This window comes from Terrapene carolina, unplaced genomic scaffold (genome assembly GCF_002925995.2).
Source record: "Terrapene carolina triunguis isolate 2854851 unplaced genomic scaffold, T_m_triunguis-2.0 Scaffold66, whole genome shotgun sequence".
In the NCBI taxonomy this organism is placed as follows: domain Eukaryota; kingdom Metazoa; phylum Chordata; order Testudines; family Emydidae; genus Terrapene; species Terrapene triunguis.
The window spans coordinates 67,086,348-67,104,175 of record NW_020664417.1 but is presented as its reverse complement, the minus strand read 5'-3'; the positions used below and the strand labels follow the sequence as shown (position 1 = coordinate 67,104,175).

General features: G+C 40.8%; 1 long non-coding RNA gene across 1 annotated transcript; it reads right to left on the bottom strand.

Annotated features, from left to right (window-relative positions):
* Positions 1-8,804: 8,804 nt before the first annotated feature.
* On the bottom strand, positions 8,805-12,917 carry LOC112104846. Its single transcript, XR_002907952.3, has 2 exons — positions 12,536-12,917; positions 8,805-9,090 (listed from the first exon to the last, which is right to left on the bottom strand). It is a non-coding gene; the product is annotated as an uncharacterized LOC112104846 (long non-coding RNA).
* Positions 12,918-17,828: the final 4,911 nt, after the last annotated feature.

The following is a 17,828-nucleotide window of genomic DNA, read 5'->3' as shown; positions in this document are numbered from 1 at the left end:
CACTGAAATGATGCAATCAAAGAAAGATGTTCAACAATTCCTGGGAATGGTTAATTATCTTGGAAAATTCATACCTAATCTATCTGGCAAAGCAGCAGCTTTGAGAACTCCTAGAGAATAAAAATGAATGGTATTGGGGTGCAGAACTGGAGAAATCATGGTAAGGTTTAAAACAACAACTGATACAAGAACCAATGTTGAAGTTCTATGCACTAGGAAGACTTATTAAAATCTCAGCAGATGTTTCACAGTCTGGGTTAGGTGCAGTGATTTTTACATAAGCATGAAGATTGTTGGCAACCAGTGGCATTTGCATCCAAATCACTGATTGAGGCAGAAACCAGATGTGCACAGATCGAAAAGGAGCTTTTAGGAATGTTGTTTGCCCATGAGAGATTCAATCAGTATATTTATGGACAGACAGTGGAAGTTCAAACAGACCACAAGCCCTTCATAGCATTATTTAGCAAACCGCTAAATGACTGTACCTTAAAGATTCAAAAAATGATGCTAAAGATGCAAAAGTATGATTTGTTTGTGACTTACACACCCAGTAAATTCATGTGCACTGCAGATGCACTTTCCAGAGCAGTGGCTCCCAAGAAATCAGAGAAGACTTTAGAAACAGAGATACAAGCCTATGTAGATCTGATTGTGAAGTCAATTCCCATAGCTAACAGGAAACTGCAACAAATAAGAGAGGAAATGGACAACGATGAATCGTTGGGAATCCTTAAAGAACTGATAATTAAAGAGTGGCCTAAAGAAATAAGACGTTTCTGTCCACGTATAAGAGACAATTGGAACTGCAAACATGAACTTACTGTGATAGATGGGGTGATTTTCAAGGACAGTAAGGTTGTAATTCCAATGAGCCTCCGAAAAGAAATGCTACAGAAGATCTACGAGGGTCATTTAGGAATTGAGAAGTGCAAACAACGAGCACAAGAGCTGCTGTATTGGCTGCAGATCTATCACAACATTACTAATGTGGTACGAAACTGCTTTTCATGCTTGAAATACAAACCATGCCAACAGACAGAGCCACTGAGATCTCATCCAGTTCCACAAAAGCCTTATGAGAAAGTAGGCACTGTCTTATTTACCTGGCAATCAAAGGATTAGTTAATAGTCACAGATTATTCTCTGCATCCAAAAATTTGCACACTGCACAGTACTAATAGCAAGTCAATGATACATCAAGATACATCATAAGACTGATGCATCACAAAACATCAAGTCCAGATTACTCCCAATCAAATGGACTTGTGGAAAGGTCTATACAGACAGTAAAGAACCTCATGAAAAAGACTTTTTACAGTGGGGGTAATTTGTATAAAACATTATTGGTTTACCAAAGTACACCCCTAGAGAATGGCTTTTCTCCAGCTCAGCCGTTAATGGGTTGAGAATTTAATGCATGTGTTATTAGATAGGTGTTAGCTGTTTTATGTATGTGTATATGAGTTAATTTGTTTTTCTTTTAAGAGGGAATTTGTAGAGATTAACATTTAGAGATGCTCCCTCATGAGGGACATTATTATGAACATAGGAATTTGGAGATGTGCCCTGAATGCAGGGATTGGGAACACTACATGGCTGCACACATGTTTTATTGAAATTTTATTCCTTTCTCATTCACTGATTTGTTATTTAATGAGCCCCAATATCATTACAATCTCTACCTCTGTGTCTGACTCATATTCTTCAACTGGCATTGTATTAATGTACTTTGCTGCTTTCATTTCTTGGACTTTAGGCCTGGCCTTTTCTACCTTTTTCTTTTTGACTCTCTCTTTACTTGGCTTTCCATGTTCTCTAGCCCTAGGTTCTTTTACATGTCTATCTGCTTTGAAGATCTGCATTATGTCCCATTTTCTGACATTTCTGACCATTAGCTTCTCAGACTATGCAGAGAGGCCTTTGTTATGCTTTAATGATAATATTCTGGAAGTAACACAGCAAAGTCAGTGCTGCTTCTGGTCAGCAGTACCTACAATATTATCTCTGAAAGCATAGTATCAATGGCCATATGCTCAGATGCCTGTACATGTATATAGTGTACCATAAGGTGGAAAAAGGAAATATGACAAACTCAAACCTCCAAGGGAATATCCTGCCCTTTCATTCTCAGGCCTTGTCTATACTACAGAGTTTTGTTGATAAAAATCAGCTTTTGTCAACTAAACAGTGGAGGTGTACACACTACAATTCTCCTCCAGCTGACAAAACTCTCCTGTTTTGCTGACAAAATAAAACCATCTCAAAGAGAGGCATAGAGTTTTTGTAGTAAAGTTAGATCAACACAGTGTCCATGTGACACTGTGCTTGGTTATGTCACCATAAATAACCTCCAAGAGGTGTCCAACAATGCCCATTGTGACTCTGGTCAGCAGTTCGAACACTGCTACACAGACATCTGCCCCTTCCTCCTTAAAGGACCAGAAATTTTTGAAATTCCACTTCCTGTTTGCTCAGTGTGGAGCGCTCACATCTCATCTTCCTAGTGACCAGGGTAGCTCCATGCAGCAAACACTCTCCCACTTTGAGTACACCAGAGTTATTGGATTCATGGGGTCTGTGGGGAGAGGAAGCTGTGCAGTCCCAGCTCTACTCCAGCTGTAGGAACTTCAATACATACAGTGAGATTTCTCATGGCATGTTGGATAAGGGCTACGAAGAGGACATGTGTCAGTGCTTTGAGAAGATAAAGGAGCTGAAACAGGTGTACCAGAAGGTAAGGGAGTCATACCATCGCTCTGGTGCTGTACTGAAGACCTGCCACTTCTATAAAAAGTTGGATGCCATCCTCCGCAGCAACACCACCTCCACCGACAAGAGACCCGTGGATACTTTGGGGGGCTGGAGACAGTGGTCAGTGGACTCAACCCCGAGGATGAAGTGGTGAGCGAGGAATTGGAGTTGGAGGATGAGATGGGAAAGGCAACGAGGTCATCTGGTACCATGAGACAGGACCTCTTCTCGACTCTTGAGGGTTCAAGCCAACACGCCATCTCTGGCATGCATGATGCAGGACAGGGGAGCTCTGGTAAGTGCTCATTTTGAGTTTGTGCTGCTTGGTTACATGAGGCAGAACTGTCCTTTGCTTTGTTATATGCTAGAAGTGGGTTAAGGGATAGAAATGTACAAGACTAACTCTGCTTCATATTCCCCTGTGCAGCTATGCAGTGGGGGCCCTGCAGAACAGAGTGTTAATGCACACTGAGATTTCATGGGAATCCTCCAGAGAGATCTCTAGGAAACTTTCCTGGAGATACTTGCCAATCCTCTGCCAAAGGTTGCTTGGCAGAGCTGCTTTGTTCCTTCCCCCATTGTAGAAAACTTTCCTATGCTAGTCGGTAATCATTTGTGCAGGGACCAAGCGGCACACAGGTGAGCAGCATAGGGACCCTGTCCCACCCCTTCCACCCCTCACCCCCTGGCCGAATTCACCACGTTTAAGGCATTCGTCAATCTGTGTGCTTGCCACGAGACAGTGAGAAAGAGGTGTATTTTACTATTATGATTTGATGCTGTGAGTGCACTAACAATCATGCTACTATTTATTGTTTATTGTGCTTCTGCAGATGTGGCCTTCAGGGGAACCCCCTTCACACCAGCAGAGCACCTCCCCCAGATAAGGAAGTGACTGAGGAGGAGCAAGGAGGACATGTTTCCAGAGGTGTTCCAATCTTCTGATGCTGCAGAACAAGAACACAGAGCATGCAGAGAGACAATTAACAAAAATTTTAAAATAACTAGGCAGGAGAGGAAACAGGGTCAAGAGCAAATTTTAGTGGGCCAGGAGCAGATGATAAAAGTGATGGAGGAGCAACCAGATATGCTGAAGTCCATAATCATGTTGCAGGCAGAATACATGCATGCTCACCTCCCCCACCCCCTGCAGCCCATACAGAACTGTTTGCCATGCCCCCTCAAACTCCTCCCATGCCCCTCTAATAGCCCTGCTATCTCGCTGCTCAAATTCAGCCACCAGGTGATCCGCCTCCACATGCCACCCTCTGGGGAAACTTTTCACCCTTAAACTCACAAATACTGTGCAGTGCACAGCAGGCTGCTATGACCATGGGAATATTTTCCTCATTTAGTTCTAACCTACCATAAAGGAGCACCTGCGAGCTTTTAATCTGCCAAATGCACATGCAATGGTCATTTTTCACCTGCTCAGCCTGTTGAAGTGCTCCTTGCTGCTGTCAGGTTTCCTGTGTAAGGCTTTAGCCATGGGAGTAAGGGGTACGCTGGGACTCCCAGAATCACTATGGGCATTTCAACATCCCCCACTGGAATCTTCTAGTCTGGAAAGAAAGTCCCTGCTTGTGGCTTTCTGTACAGGCCAGTGTTCCTGAAGATGCGTGTATCATGCATCTTCCCGGACCACCCCAAGTTGATATCAGTGAAACGACCTTGGTGACCTGCAATACCATAGAGAAGTACCCCCTTTCTATTGATTTATTCCATCGCAAGTCTTAACTCTGTAGTGTAGACACATTTTCAGTCACAGATACAGACACATACCAGAAACACACACACGCAGCAGTGAAACCTTCTCTCTCCCATTGCATTCCTCTGCATTAAGTCATAGGAGGTGCTAATGCTTTGTGACAATGATACAGAATCACAGAAAGTCACATTCTTCCAATACTGAACAAGAAGTCTTATTAGAATAAGGGGAAAAAATACTGTCTCTAATGCTACTCTGTCTCTCTGCTTCAATGCAGAGATTCTGCACAGAATGTTCCCCAGCTGCTCCTGCCTCATTTCCTGCTACAGCTTTAAAGAAACTTACCTTACAGGTAGCAACACAGAAGGGTAATTCTGGTAGCTAGCTCACCCTCCGGTGTTGTCTTTATGCTCTTCTTCTCCCCACTTTTCCACCTAAATGAGTTGTTTGTACATGTATTCTCCAAAGAAGACTTTCTAAGCACACTGTCACACTCAAAGGAGATCGGAGGTCTCTCTACCCCCTTGACCTCTAGAATTTTTTCTTTTGCATTCCCAGTCTCTCCTCAGGATCAAGAATATGGAGGATGGGCGCATAGCTCCTTTTTTTCTAACTGTACATATTAGAACTTAATGTCACAGGGTACCTAGAAGATCACCTGAAGTTCTGTGTTGAGGACCCTGGTGGACAACTCCACTTCTCTAGTCCAATGAAACTTTTTACAACAAGAAAGTGTGTTTGTGTGGGAAAGCTTTCTATGGGACCAGACTAAAACTGGAACAAACTTCTGTACAGTCTAAGAACCATCACAAACATCACCACTTTCCATTACAAGCACAAGGCATACTTCTTCAAATAAACACAAACAAATGAAATCCATATGCAATCTCATCCCAGGGGACAGGAAGATAGAAAGAAGGAACCACAAATGGCAGATGCTAATCACATAACATAATGCACTACTGGAAGGCACTCTGATACCAATGAGTCTGAATGCAGCCACTCATGTGTTTAAAGTTATACATGTGCTTAATTACCTTGCTGAACCAAGACCATAATAAATCACTGTCTTTCACATTGACCTTTACAAAAATACTTTCAAAAGATGAACTACCAAATTAGAATTTCCTGCACTGAAAGCACATACTGCTGCTTAACAATCAAAGCTATTTCCTCCTTTTTGTTTTGCATTCAATGGTTATATGATTTCTAAAAGAAAGCTAATTTTTAAACGTCATGGCTTTTAACACAAGAATGATATTTGAAATCACCAAAGATTGAACTGGAAGCTAGAATGTCTGCATTACAGTAAACATCTTTGTTTATTATTAAATAAAATGGAAAATATAGCTTTTCTAATGCTGAAAACTTTATTCATGATATTAGACTACAAAATAAACCCAACCAAATCCTGTGTTTCTGTTCTTCAGTCTAGATTAGGTTTCAGGCAAGAACAAAGAAATATAGTCCAATTTCTAGGTATCATCAGGCCATGAGCACCATGAGATTAAGCATTTTTTGTGGTTCAAAATTGTACTGAGGTAGTGGGTTTTCTGTAAATGATTTTTTTTTTGCTGTCTATAGCCAAATGCCAGTAGCCTTGCACAGCCTTAGAGCCAAGAAATGATGCACAGCTTGCATAATACTGTAAGTGCTATCTCTACTTCAGGATGTCCCTCCTGTGATATTTAAGTGCCAAAAAAAGATGATCTGCAAAGTGAAGACAAGTACATAAGAGTTCCTGAGTATCTGAGACTGCCAAGAAGACAAATTGTTTTTGTAGTAGGTGCCTAGGAAACCCATTAATACCACTTCCACTTGGAAATCAAAATGAATGCAACATGAGAATGCAGTCTGCTTGTAAGGCAAGCCTATGGCAGACAATGGCATTGTTGGCAACTGAAGCACAAAGGAGTAAATTGTGTAAAGCCCTCCTGGTTGTGAAGATAACTGATTCAGTGTTATTAAAGAGAGCTGCATCCATGGCTGGATTAAGTTTTACAAATACATAGACACACACACAAGTACTTCAAAGTGCAGAGCAATAGTCCAATCCTTATAACACAGCACTTTTACCCACATTTTTAAAAGCAGGCATCTCAGTTATTGGCATTCACAATAGAAGGCAGAAGTAGATGTCTCCATTATTGGCATTCAGGACAGTAACTGAAAATCAAATCTGTTACTTACATATTCAGAACTTGTAGCTTTTTTCTTGCGCAACATCCTTTCAAATAAATGGAATGTCAGGATGCAACAAGTACATCCTGCTCGAATGGATAACTGCCTCAGCTTGATGTGTCTGATACAAGGGTCAGCTGTGAAATGGTTAATGTGGAATGTAAAAACTTCATATTCCTCTTAGAATTTTATGTCATTTATGATTTTTTACTGATTTTGTTAAATGTTAATCGCAACATTCGTGCCTATTTAATAGTGATTAAGATCCAAACCCTGCAGTCTTTACTCAAACGTCTTTGGGAGTTTTGCCTGAATGAAGCCTGCACAAATCATCCCCTTTCTCTCTTATTTGTTTTGTTGTAAGGAGCCCAGATTACTTTATATAAATTGCATTAGCATTGCTGTGGTTTCAACTGGTCTGGCTGCAACTGGAAAAGGATTCTATACAGCCACTGTTTACATTCAGAAGTTATCTTCACAACCAGGAGGGCTAGAAATTTCAAGTTTGATCCTGTAGATTTTCCTAATGCCAAACTCCCTATTCAAGGATCAGATCATTTGTTTTTTATTTTAAATTGCAAGCTTATCCTCAGCTGTGGTTGTTCACCATCGCTGAAAATCAGGCTGTTTATTTAGATGCCCAAGTTTGAAATTTTTGGCCTTGCATTTGGGAGGTGGGGGACCAATAAAATCTGTAAAAAGACCCTGACCCCACAAAATTTGCAAATTTTTGACATACAGGGTTGCTTTTGTCCCTACTTACAATTTCTTCAGTTGCTTCCATTTCTACTCCCAGAAATAGCAATAATAATAATATTCTCTTCTTCAGTGCCTAGGATCTCAAAGCACTTGAGAAACTTTAATTAGCTAAATCTGTGTACATGCCTGGGAGGAGGGTATGTGTGTGACATCCTGTAACCCATCTGTACCCCATGTTCACCACTTTTGTATGGTTATGGTATATTTTGTATAAATATGCCTTGTGGCGTATCAACTGAAAACACGAGATCTACTGAACATTGTTGTCCTGTTAATATGTGTGTATCATCATTGTATAGGGAGTTATGAGATTTTGCTATATGTTTGTCACTGAAACATGTGGTGAGTCTGGGGAACACCCACAGACTAGGTATTTAGAAATAACAAAATGTCTGTAAAACAAAGGCTTTGCATGTCATCCCCGAAGATGCTTCAAATATCACGTACACAGAAGGTGTGAGAAAGAAATTTACAGTTGACCTGAAAGATGCTTTGAATCTCCCGTATACCATAGATTGATTGTCTGCACACCAGCGAGAGGAAGGGGGTATTCCTCAAGGAGAGGAGGAGGGTATAAAATAAGAGACAATGGTTTTCTCATGACCTCTTCTCCCCCCGATTTCTACATATGTCTGGAAGAGCATTTGGAAGACAAAAGGAACCATCCTTGAACAGTGGGAGGGGTGGTCCCAGGCTGAAAGGAGACAGCCTGTGAAATGTATTGCAGATTATGGTGAGACAACGTATTTTGCTTTTAGAATTATTAGCCATGGTAAAGTTTAGGAATTGGATTCTGATTTTATCATTTTATTTCTTTTTGTAACTAATTCTGATTTCTATTCTTTTATCACTTATAAACACTTAAAATCTATCTTTCTCTAGTTAATAAACTTGTTTTAATATTTTATCTAAACCAGTGTGTTTTGACTGAAGTGTCTTGGAGAATCTCTACTCAGGTTAACAAAGGCTGTAGCATGATCATTTCCTTTGATGAAATGATGAACTAATTGATCTGTTTACTCCGATCAAGGGGGTCTTGAGCAATGTAAAACACACATTTCTGGGATGCAAGGCTGAAGGATTTGCAGGTGTTACCCTGCATACAGTTCCTGAGTAGCTGGGAGAGCATTCATGTAACTTTGCTGGGTGTTTCTTTACATGCTAATGGTTGTGTGAGCAAAACCTGAAAAGGCTGCTTTTCACTAGCAGAGCAGTGTAAGAGACACACTGGGCTGGGAATTAAGGGGATACCTCTGTTCAAAAGTCCAGCAAGTACCCTGAGGGATGTCACAACGTGTACTTTCTCCATTTCACAGATGATAACATTTAAGCAGAGGCAATAACTGACTTGCCCAAAGTCATAGAGCAAATTTGCAGTACAGTAAGATAGAACCCAGCCCTCTGATTTTCAGTCCTGTATTTTAACAACTAGCATTACATAGTAAACCTTGGTGTGGCATAAATGATACAACAAATACACAAAAATAGTGCACTGTTGCTTTATACAGATTAGAATGTGCCTTTCCTGAGTGGTTTTCTGAGCCTTGAAGCGAAACACCATTTTCTCTTTGTTTCTAATGGGTAAATGTCTGAGAAGCCAGAGAGGAGGCTGTTGTAGTAGTTGAGAGAAGAAATAATCAAGGCTAAGACAAAGATCTTCATACTGGGGATGGATCACATGGCTTGTGCTAAGAAGGAAAGAGAGAAATTGGGTTTAAATTAAAATTACAGGACACATCTTTGTCATCAACCATCCCACTACATCCCTGCTGAAATAAATAGAGTTAAATATCTGTAAATTAGATTAGAATATGTGGTCCTTAAAATCACATCTTAGTGTTTGATCTCCAGACAGGCTTGGTAAAATCATCAGCCAGGATTTCACTGTTTTTCTATTATATTTTCTTGGAGTAATATTTCTCTCAGTAAGTTCAGCAGAAGTAGTGTTACAGTAGAGGCGGAGGGAGGAACGTGAGAGAACCAGACACTCACTTCACCTTCAGGAAAAAAACACTGTACATCCTCCTCCTTGAAAGAAAGTCCAGCTGTAACTTCATATTGCTGCATACTCAGTAGCTAGAATTACACAGTCAACACAATGCTATGTTTTAATTTCAAGTACATGACTGCATGGCCTCCCACAGTAGCTCAGTTCTTGGGGGGAAAATGTCAGAAATAAGAGATATGGATGAGTCAATATTAGAAGAGTGGATGGAGGAGGCCTTAGCAGCAACTTCATCAGTGACACCATAACTTCCAACATTTAAGAGTAAAAAAAAATTAATTATGCTAAGAGGTGAGTATAGCAAATGTGTGATTCCAAGGGTGCTAAGTTAGCAACCAATCTCCTCTTTTAAAATGAGAGGCAAAGCCCTCACTGGAAAACATATTAAAAATTCAACTCAACATATGCAATTTCCTAGAAAACAAGGTTTAAATTTAGAGAGTTATTGGAATCTGTGGCATTGTCTAAACTAGGATTTAAAGGTATGTAGTTAGAATGTGTTACCTAACCAGTTCTAACTAACATACCAGTAAACATGGCAGTGTGTACTTTAACACAACATTTCTCAAACTGGGGTTCGCAGACCCTTGAGGTCCCCAAGGATCCTCCAGGGGGTCCGTGGGGCCCGCTGATCAACTCTTCCCCCTCCCTCCCTCAATTTCTCTCCCTCCCTCCCAGCATCTCCCAGAATCAGGCTCTATCTCCCGGAGGCTACTGAAACCAAACCACGGGATTTTAGACGCTAAAAGTCTGGTGGCACAGTGGGGCTAAGGCAGGCTCCCTATGTGCCCTGGCTACACTACGCTCCCGGAAGCGGCCGGCATGTCCCTGCAGCCCCTGTGGGGGAGAAGGCACGGGGTCTCTGCGCGCTGCCCCTGCCCCGAGCACTGACTCCGCAGCTCCCATTGGCTGGGAACTGTGGCCAATGGGAGCTGCAGGGGTGATGCCTGTGGGCAGGGGCAGTGCATGGAGACCCCCTGGCCCCCCTGCCTAGGAACCACTGCCAGACAGATGTGCTGGTCACTTTCAGGAGCTGCCCAAGGTAAGCACCCCTGGCCGGAGCCCGCACCCCTCACCCCCTCCCGCATTCCAACTCCCTGCCCCAACCCAGAGCCTGCACCCAAAGTCCCTCCCAGAGCCTGCATCCCACACTCAGTTCCGCACCCAAACTCCCTCCCAGCACCCGCACCCCCTCCCACTCCCAATCTCTCTCCCAGAGCCTGCACCCCACACCCCCTCCTGCACCCAATCTCCCTCCCAGAGCCTGCACCTCGCACCCCCTTCTGCACCCCAACCCCCTGCCCCAGCCTGGTGAAAGTGAGTGAGGGTGGAGGAGAGCGAGCGATGGAGGGAGGGGGGATGGAGTGAGCAGGGGCGGGGCCTTGAAGAAGAGGCGGGGCAGGGGTGTGATCTCTGGGAAGGGATAGGGAAGGGCAAAGGCTGAGTGGGGTGCTTGGGGGTCCCCAAAATTTTTTAAATCAAAATGGGGGTCCTCAGGTTTCTAAAATTTGAGAACCGCTGCTTTAACATATGCTAAATTGGTCACGTTAAATCCTGGGTTCCCCCATGGCCTTTAACTCAACCAGTTTAGCACATGTTGAAGGCAATGTGGTTTTTCAAACATGTTAGTTAGAATGTGTTAGTTAACAATTCACCTTTTATCCTAGTCTACACAAGGCCTGTGAGTCTCCGGACAGAGAGATAAGGGGCTAGATAGATGGCACTGAAAAACAGATAATTTTCCTGAGGTAACTGGAACAAGCCACAAAAAAAATATAAAGGTATTAATACTTATCTCATAGAACTGGAAGGGACGTTGAAAGGTCATTGAGTCCAGTCCCCTGCCTTCACAACAGGACCAAGTACTGTCCCTGACAGATTTTTGCCCCAGATCCCTAAATTGCCCTCTCAAGGATTGAATTCACAATCCTGGGTTTAGCGGGCCAATGCTCAAACCACTGAGTTATTCCTCCCCCACCCCCCACCGGGTATAAGTCAAGTGTATATAATACCTATTCCTCACCCTTATTACTTGCCTCTTTGAAGAAAATAAATAGGCTCACCTCAGACCACAGCACCAAATTGCACAACTAAGGACAGGCAGCTACAGGAACTTTCTGGTTGTTTCATCTGGCACCTGGAAAATCAAGTTGAGGTAGGTGGGGGACCAGTAGCCAGAAAATAAATGAAGGCTGCAAAGGTGTGATGTTGATGATATTCAGCTTACTCCTCCTTTGCAGACTGCAGTAGAAAGAGGTATTAAGTTGATCAGTGAAGACTGCTATGACAGTATGGCCAGGGATGCACCATATGTGGTTTGAGGAAGGAGTCCTATGATGGCCAACACAAATTGCATATGGGACTGTGTGTGAGAGTAGAGGTTCTCAATGGTTTAGAGACTGGGCAGGAGAGCACAATTGGGACCAGCAGACACCAGACTGTTGTACAGTGTTGTCTGAGTACCTGCCTGACTCATGGCAGCACACTGGAGAGGAACAGCAGAGATGTCCATCAATGTGCACATGCCCCCAAAGTGAAACAGACAAGCAGTGGGAGCCATGCTGGTGTTACTCCAAAAAACGGATTTTGGGACACTGCTATAACACCCTGCCTATAGCCCCCTTAGTCTGTTCTTCCCGAGGTAAAAGTTTCCAGGGTTGTTAAGGAAACACTAAAAGACCCAGATATAGCCTTCCAATAAAGTAATTGACACAGGCAGCATTCCTTCCAAAACAAAGTGTCTTTTATTAAAATAACTAATAATCTCCAATACAATATAATCTAACAATCCTAAACAAGGCACAAAGTCACTGGCACCAATCCCACATTGCACATTAAAGAGCATTTAAACTACAATAGCATATAAATCAAATGATTCTAAGCGAAGCAATTTGTTACAAGTGGCCAGTTTGCAAAAAAATCTCTGACAGCAGTTCTTAAATTATACTTTACGTTTTACATAAATAAAATGCAATTAAAACACACACATATACTCCAATTATACACATATATAATATTATACTAAATTATACTACACTAAAAATCATATACAAAAATTACAAGCTTACATTTTAATCCATTGGTATGCCTTTAAAATCACTGTTGCTGCTTTGTAAATCTTTACTCACTGTTGCTATTCAGCTCCTGGTTAGTCAGCTTTGCTGTGCTCTGATTTCTTCTCTCTCTCTCTGACACAGCTTTTCTTATTTCTTTCCATCAGCTTTCTCTTTGCTGGCTTCCAGTTCCCTGTCTTCTCCTGATCTAATCTCTCTCTCTCTTTCCAATCCAGATTTTCTCCATCTGCAAATCTGCCTGCTGGCAGCTGGCTTTTTATGCTGCACTCTGACTCTCTCTTAATATACCTTTCTATTCTTAGAAGCAATAGCCTCATCCGTACATGCTCAGTATTAACCATTACTTCAGAATTATCATTGACAGTTCTGACCTTTAGAACAAGTTGTGACCGGTATGAGTGGGCTATAACCACTAAAGATGGTCAGTTAACTGGCCTCTCTGTCACCCCTTACTGCACATGCTCAGTAGCCACCGATCTTGCACATGCTCACTGCTGTCATTTACCTCAGAGCTGTGATTTTGCCGATCCACACACACATATACTTGGCTCTTTGCCAGGGTACCATTTTTAGAAATCCTGGGTTTTCACTGAGCATTCTCAGGGTCTGGAATGTTCATCTCAAGGTGGACTGACTTTTGCTTATTCAGAATAAAGATTAGAAAAGCAAAATGGAGACTGGAGAATTTCTCTAGTAATAGTAATTGCCCACTTGTGAATTACGTCATTCTGATAAGCCTTAGAAATAATGTGTTTATGTCATGTATCATGGTGCCCGGGTAAACTGCTCCTTCTGAGACCCTGTTTCAGTTCTCCACGTGCACCCCTTTCAAGTGTCAGGCCTATGTCTTCACTTATCATTGGGTGAGACCCTGCTATTTAACCGCTCTCTGACTGGGTCTCCAGGTTATACCCCTGCCTGTCTGCCAAATGTGATACCTAGCACCATGGGCGGTGGTTATATTAGGCCAGAGTAGGCTAAGCCTGCCCTGGCACAGCTGTGGCCGCCGGACGCTGGTTGCAGGTTTGGTGGGGGAAGTTTTTGGTTATTATTATGCCCCATGCAGGTTCCGGAGTGGCTGAGGAGGCAGTATCTGCTATTCAACTTCCTGGGTTCATCAGTAATCTCCCTGGACTCCAGGTTCTCAGCCTTGGCAAAACAGCTATGTAACTATGGGTGGGACCAAGGCATTGCCTCTTCACAGCTATTAACTTGGCCATTGTGTTTGTTAGGATGCTCCTTATATAGGCTATTATGTTAGGATGCTCCTTATCTAGGCTATTTCCCCTGCTTGGTTCCCTTAACAGCCCCATTTTCATCTAACTCCATAAAAAGCAACCCATCATAAACACACAAAGGCAAGCACAATATTTATAAAAATAAATCAGTTATTTCCCAGTTCTTCACATCCTGGAAATGGGGAAATGTTCTAGGTATAATAAAGCATTTATTAATGTTAATAATAACTTCTTTAATTTATGCCAGTGATAATTACAATTAACTGAAAACAAATAACCATCCAAAGGTAAAATATTACATAATTTATTCTATCACGTTAAAAAGATTTTCTCAAGAAAAAAGACTCATACAAACAATTATTAGTGCAATGAATAGGTCTCCGTTTTAATTAAACAGTGATGATCCAGTATAACTGGAAGATAATTACATATCTTGATTAATATAGCACAATTAAATATAGTTAAGCTCATATGGCAGGGAAATATTTTATTGTGCATACCTCTAAGCATAAAACATTGTGCTTACTCACAGGATAACATATGTATTTTGTACCTGGACTGTAGTCCAAGTAAAAGAAGGCAAACTATCTTTAGAAGTTTTAGTAATGTTTTTAAAAAAAACTATTAAAAAATTTAAATCATCAACAGCATGTACATGCATATTTCCAGGGTAGAAGTAAATATTATAATACTAACAACTACAGATAATGTTATTCTGTTAAGCTCTGAATTCAGGAATCTTTGTTTCCTGGTAATGACTGGTATCAGTTAAATAAAAGCCAGGCAAGGGATGACAAAAGAAAACTTTCTTGTTCAGTTTTCTGTTTTTCAAAGATATGCAAAGCAATTGTCATGTGCTGTTTTAAAACTGGACATAACTAGACACAATACATTTTGGGCCAAACTCTGCCACCTTTGCTTATGTTGAGTAGGACTTTACTCCACAAGTAGGCCCATTGACTTCAGCTAAACTACACATGGAAAAAGGTACGAATGAATGTAAGAATGGCAGAAACGATCTATCGATGTCATACTCACCACCTAATATCTGAATGCCTTTTCCCATCCCAAGTACTTCACTGTACAGATTCCACATCCAATTTCTCCTGAATTTTCTATTTAGGGATCGATATAGATCCCTGGTGAGGACCTACAGAATAGATTTTTAAAGGCTCTTCCTATGAGCTCTTTTTTCCTTTTAACTACCATTAATAAAAGGAAATTAGTATAGAAAAAATACATTAATGTTGTTTTAATGGTTTGACTTTAACCCAAGAAAGTAAGAAAATTCAGTGATAAGGCTTCCAATTAATCTTTAACTCATAACATAAAAGCATTGATCTCTAGCCTTTGCAACTCTGCAATTACTGAGGCACAGGGGAATGTGCTGTGGACAGAACTAAAGTCTTAATCCTAAATGTGTTTGGCTTTGTTGAGTTTATCAGAGCCTTACAATTTAACATAATTTCTGTATGTGTTATAAACATATGTGTTCTTGACCCACTTTGGAAAACAACCATCAATGAAATACTGGTTGCATAAATCATTCAAGAGCTCTGTAAAAATTGCTTCTCACGAGAACTGTTTTCTATTGAAGTTCACACCATTTGGTTTAGTTTCTCCATTACTTTTTACGTGCATTGCATTACAGATACTTGTTTGTCTGAGCATTAGCTTTAGAACTGTTCCCATTATTTCATACTGAAAGTGTGTATTGTAATCCTGAAAAGCAAAATATATTTGTATTTATATATACACTTTTAATCACACTTACTATATGAAAATACCATAAGAACTGACTCTTTATACTGTGTACAAATAGTAAAGTAAATCAAATAACAACTGAACACAGGTAATCCCCCTACAGAGTCGACAGAATTTTATCTGGGAACAAAAGTCCACACTAGTGGCTCCCCTTGAAGGATCAGAGCCTAATATAGTTTTATATGTGTACAGCTTAATTAGATTTTCTTTATGAACGTGTAATATTAGAAAAATGCAAAGACTTGTTGATACTGAAGCCTCATTTTACTACACTCTGTAAAAAACATAGTGCGAGACAGTCCTTGCCTCTAAGGCCTGCTCTACACTGGTGGTGTCTGTGGTGGGGTATCGATCTAAGTTACACAACTTCAGCTATGTGAATAATGTAGCTGAAGTTGATGTACTTAGATCTACTTACCGTGGTGTCTTCACTGCGGTAGGTTGACAACTGATGCTCCCCCGTCAACTCCGCCTATGCTTCTCGCTACAGTAGAGTACCAGAATTGACGGGAAAGCGCTCGGCAGTCAATTTATCACGTCTTCACTAGACGCGATAAATCGACCCCCGCTGGATTGATCACTCCAGAGGTAAGTGTAGACATGCCCTAAGAGTTTACAATCTAAATAGACATGACAAAGGGTCGGAGGTGAAAAAAGGAACAAAAAGGTTAAGTAAGTTGTCTGAGGTTGCACAACAGGTTAGGGGCTAAGCAGGGAATCAAGCCTATGTCTTTTGGCACACTAGCCTGCGCCCTAGACCATACTGCCTTTTATGGCCATATGCTATTATAGAAGTTTATTTGATATATGTGAAATATTACACACACACACACGCACGCACGCAGAGCGAGCTTTGGCTACTTGACGGCTAGTCTAGTATTTGTACACAGCATAAAGATTTTCTTCGTATGTAATCTGCGTCCAGTAGTTAAGGTGGAAAAGAGAACTCCACTCTGGAGTAAAAGTCCATGCTTGAGAAACCTTTTCAAGACTGGGGCCTGAAAATAGACTGTCTCATTTACCTTTTCTTTTATGTGGATAGAAAAATAATTTTTAGGAATTCACCTACTCCTTGTTTATAGCCTTTGGAGATCCATGTAAAAAGAATGTGTTCTCCACTCTATGTCTGTCTATGTGGATTAGGCTATGTCTAAGCCATAGTGATAGTACCTCAGGGCCTTAGGACTCATGAGCTAAAGGAGTGTCATTTAGTATAACTTTGTAATGTTTCTATTTTATTTTGTAGGAATGCTACCTTCACTGCTATACAGATTTGTTTATTATGCCTTCAACTTGATATATAGATCTGATGCTCAATCTTCCAGGGCATTCCTGCAATGTTTGATTAATTAGAGCTCCTTAGTTCAGCACTGCTTTCTAGAAGGTTCTAAAGCATACCCCAAAAGTACGAATACGCAGAGACAATACATTTGAACTAAGTTACTAGGGTATAACCTTCATTTGTCACAAACTATAATTCACAAATACACACACATACATACACACACATCAATATAAATATAATTGTTCTAATTTTTCTAAAATATCACATCTTGAGATTTTCTTTAGAAAAGCACGTACCACTCAATGCCTGATTTATGTCACATGCCTTGCAAATAAATATACATGGGGAAAAATGTAATAATTGCTAATTATATGATACATAATATTTGTTCATAAAAGCCAGCTGTGCTTTTATGTCAGACAAATGCTATGTCTTTAAAATTTGACTCACACTTTTAGGATTACATGTATTCTGGGGTAATAAACATTAAACCAAAGCTGGTAACTGATTTTTCCTCTACAGAGATACAGCAATGCAAACAGAGTGTACTGAAGTCATAAGGGTAGCTAGGTGCGATTTTCAAAAGTACTCAGTGTTGGCCAAACTCTTCTCCCATTGAATCAATACTATTAAAGTCAATAACATTGACTTCAATGTTAGAATTAGACCAATGCTGAGCATTTTTGAAATCCACTCTCTGTGTTTTGCTGCCTATTTGTGCAACAAAGGGTATAATCAGGCTGACACCTCGACATTTGTGTTAGATAAGAACACGATGCTTGATCTTTGGAACTAAATATTAGAAGTTCATGCTGTTCACTTAATAGAAAATCAGGTAAATAAGCCAGAAAGGGTAGATGGTGCAGAAAAATTTAAATTAAATATAAAAAGTTAAAATTGTCAGGCATAAGACTTTGCTATTAACCTTGATTTAATGAAGCTGTGCCTTGAGAAGGGCCTCTAACATGCGTCAATTATTTCAATATTAGTTGAGTATGTTTCATAGAAGAAGTTGCCCTTTTTTAGAGGGTTTTTTTTCAGTGCTCAGTAGAATCCAAAA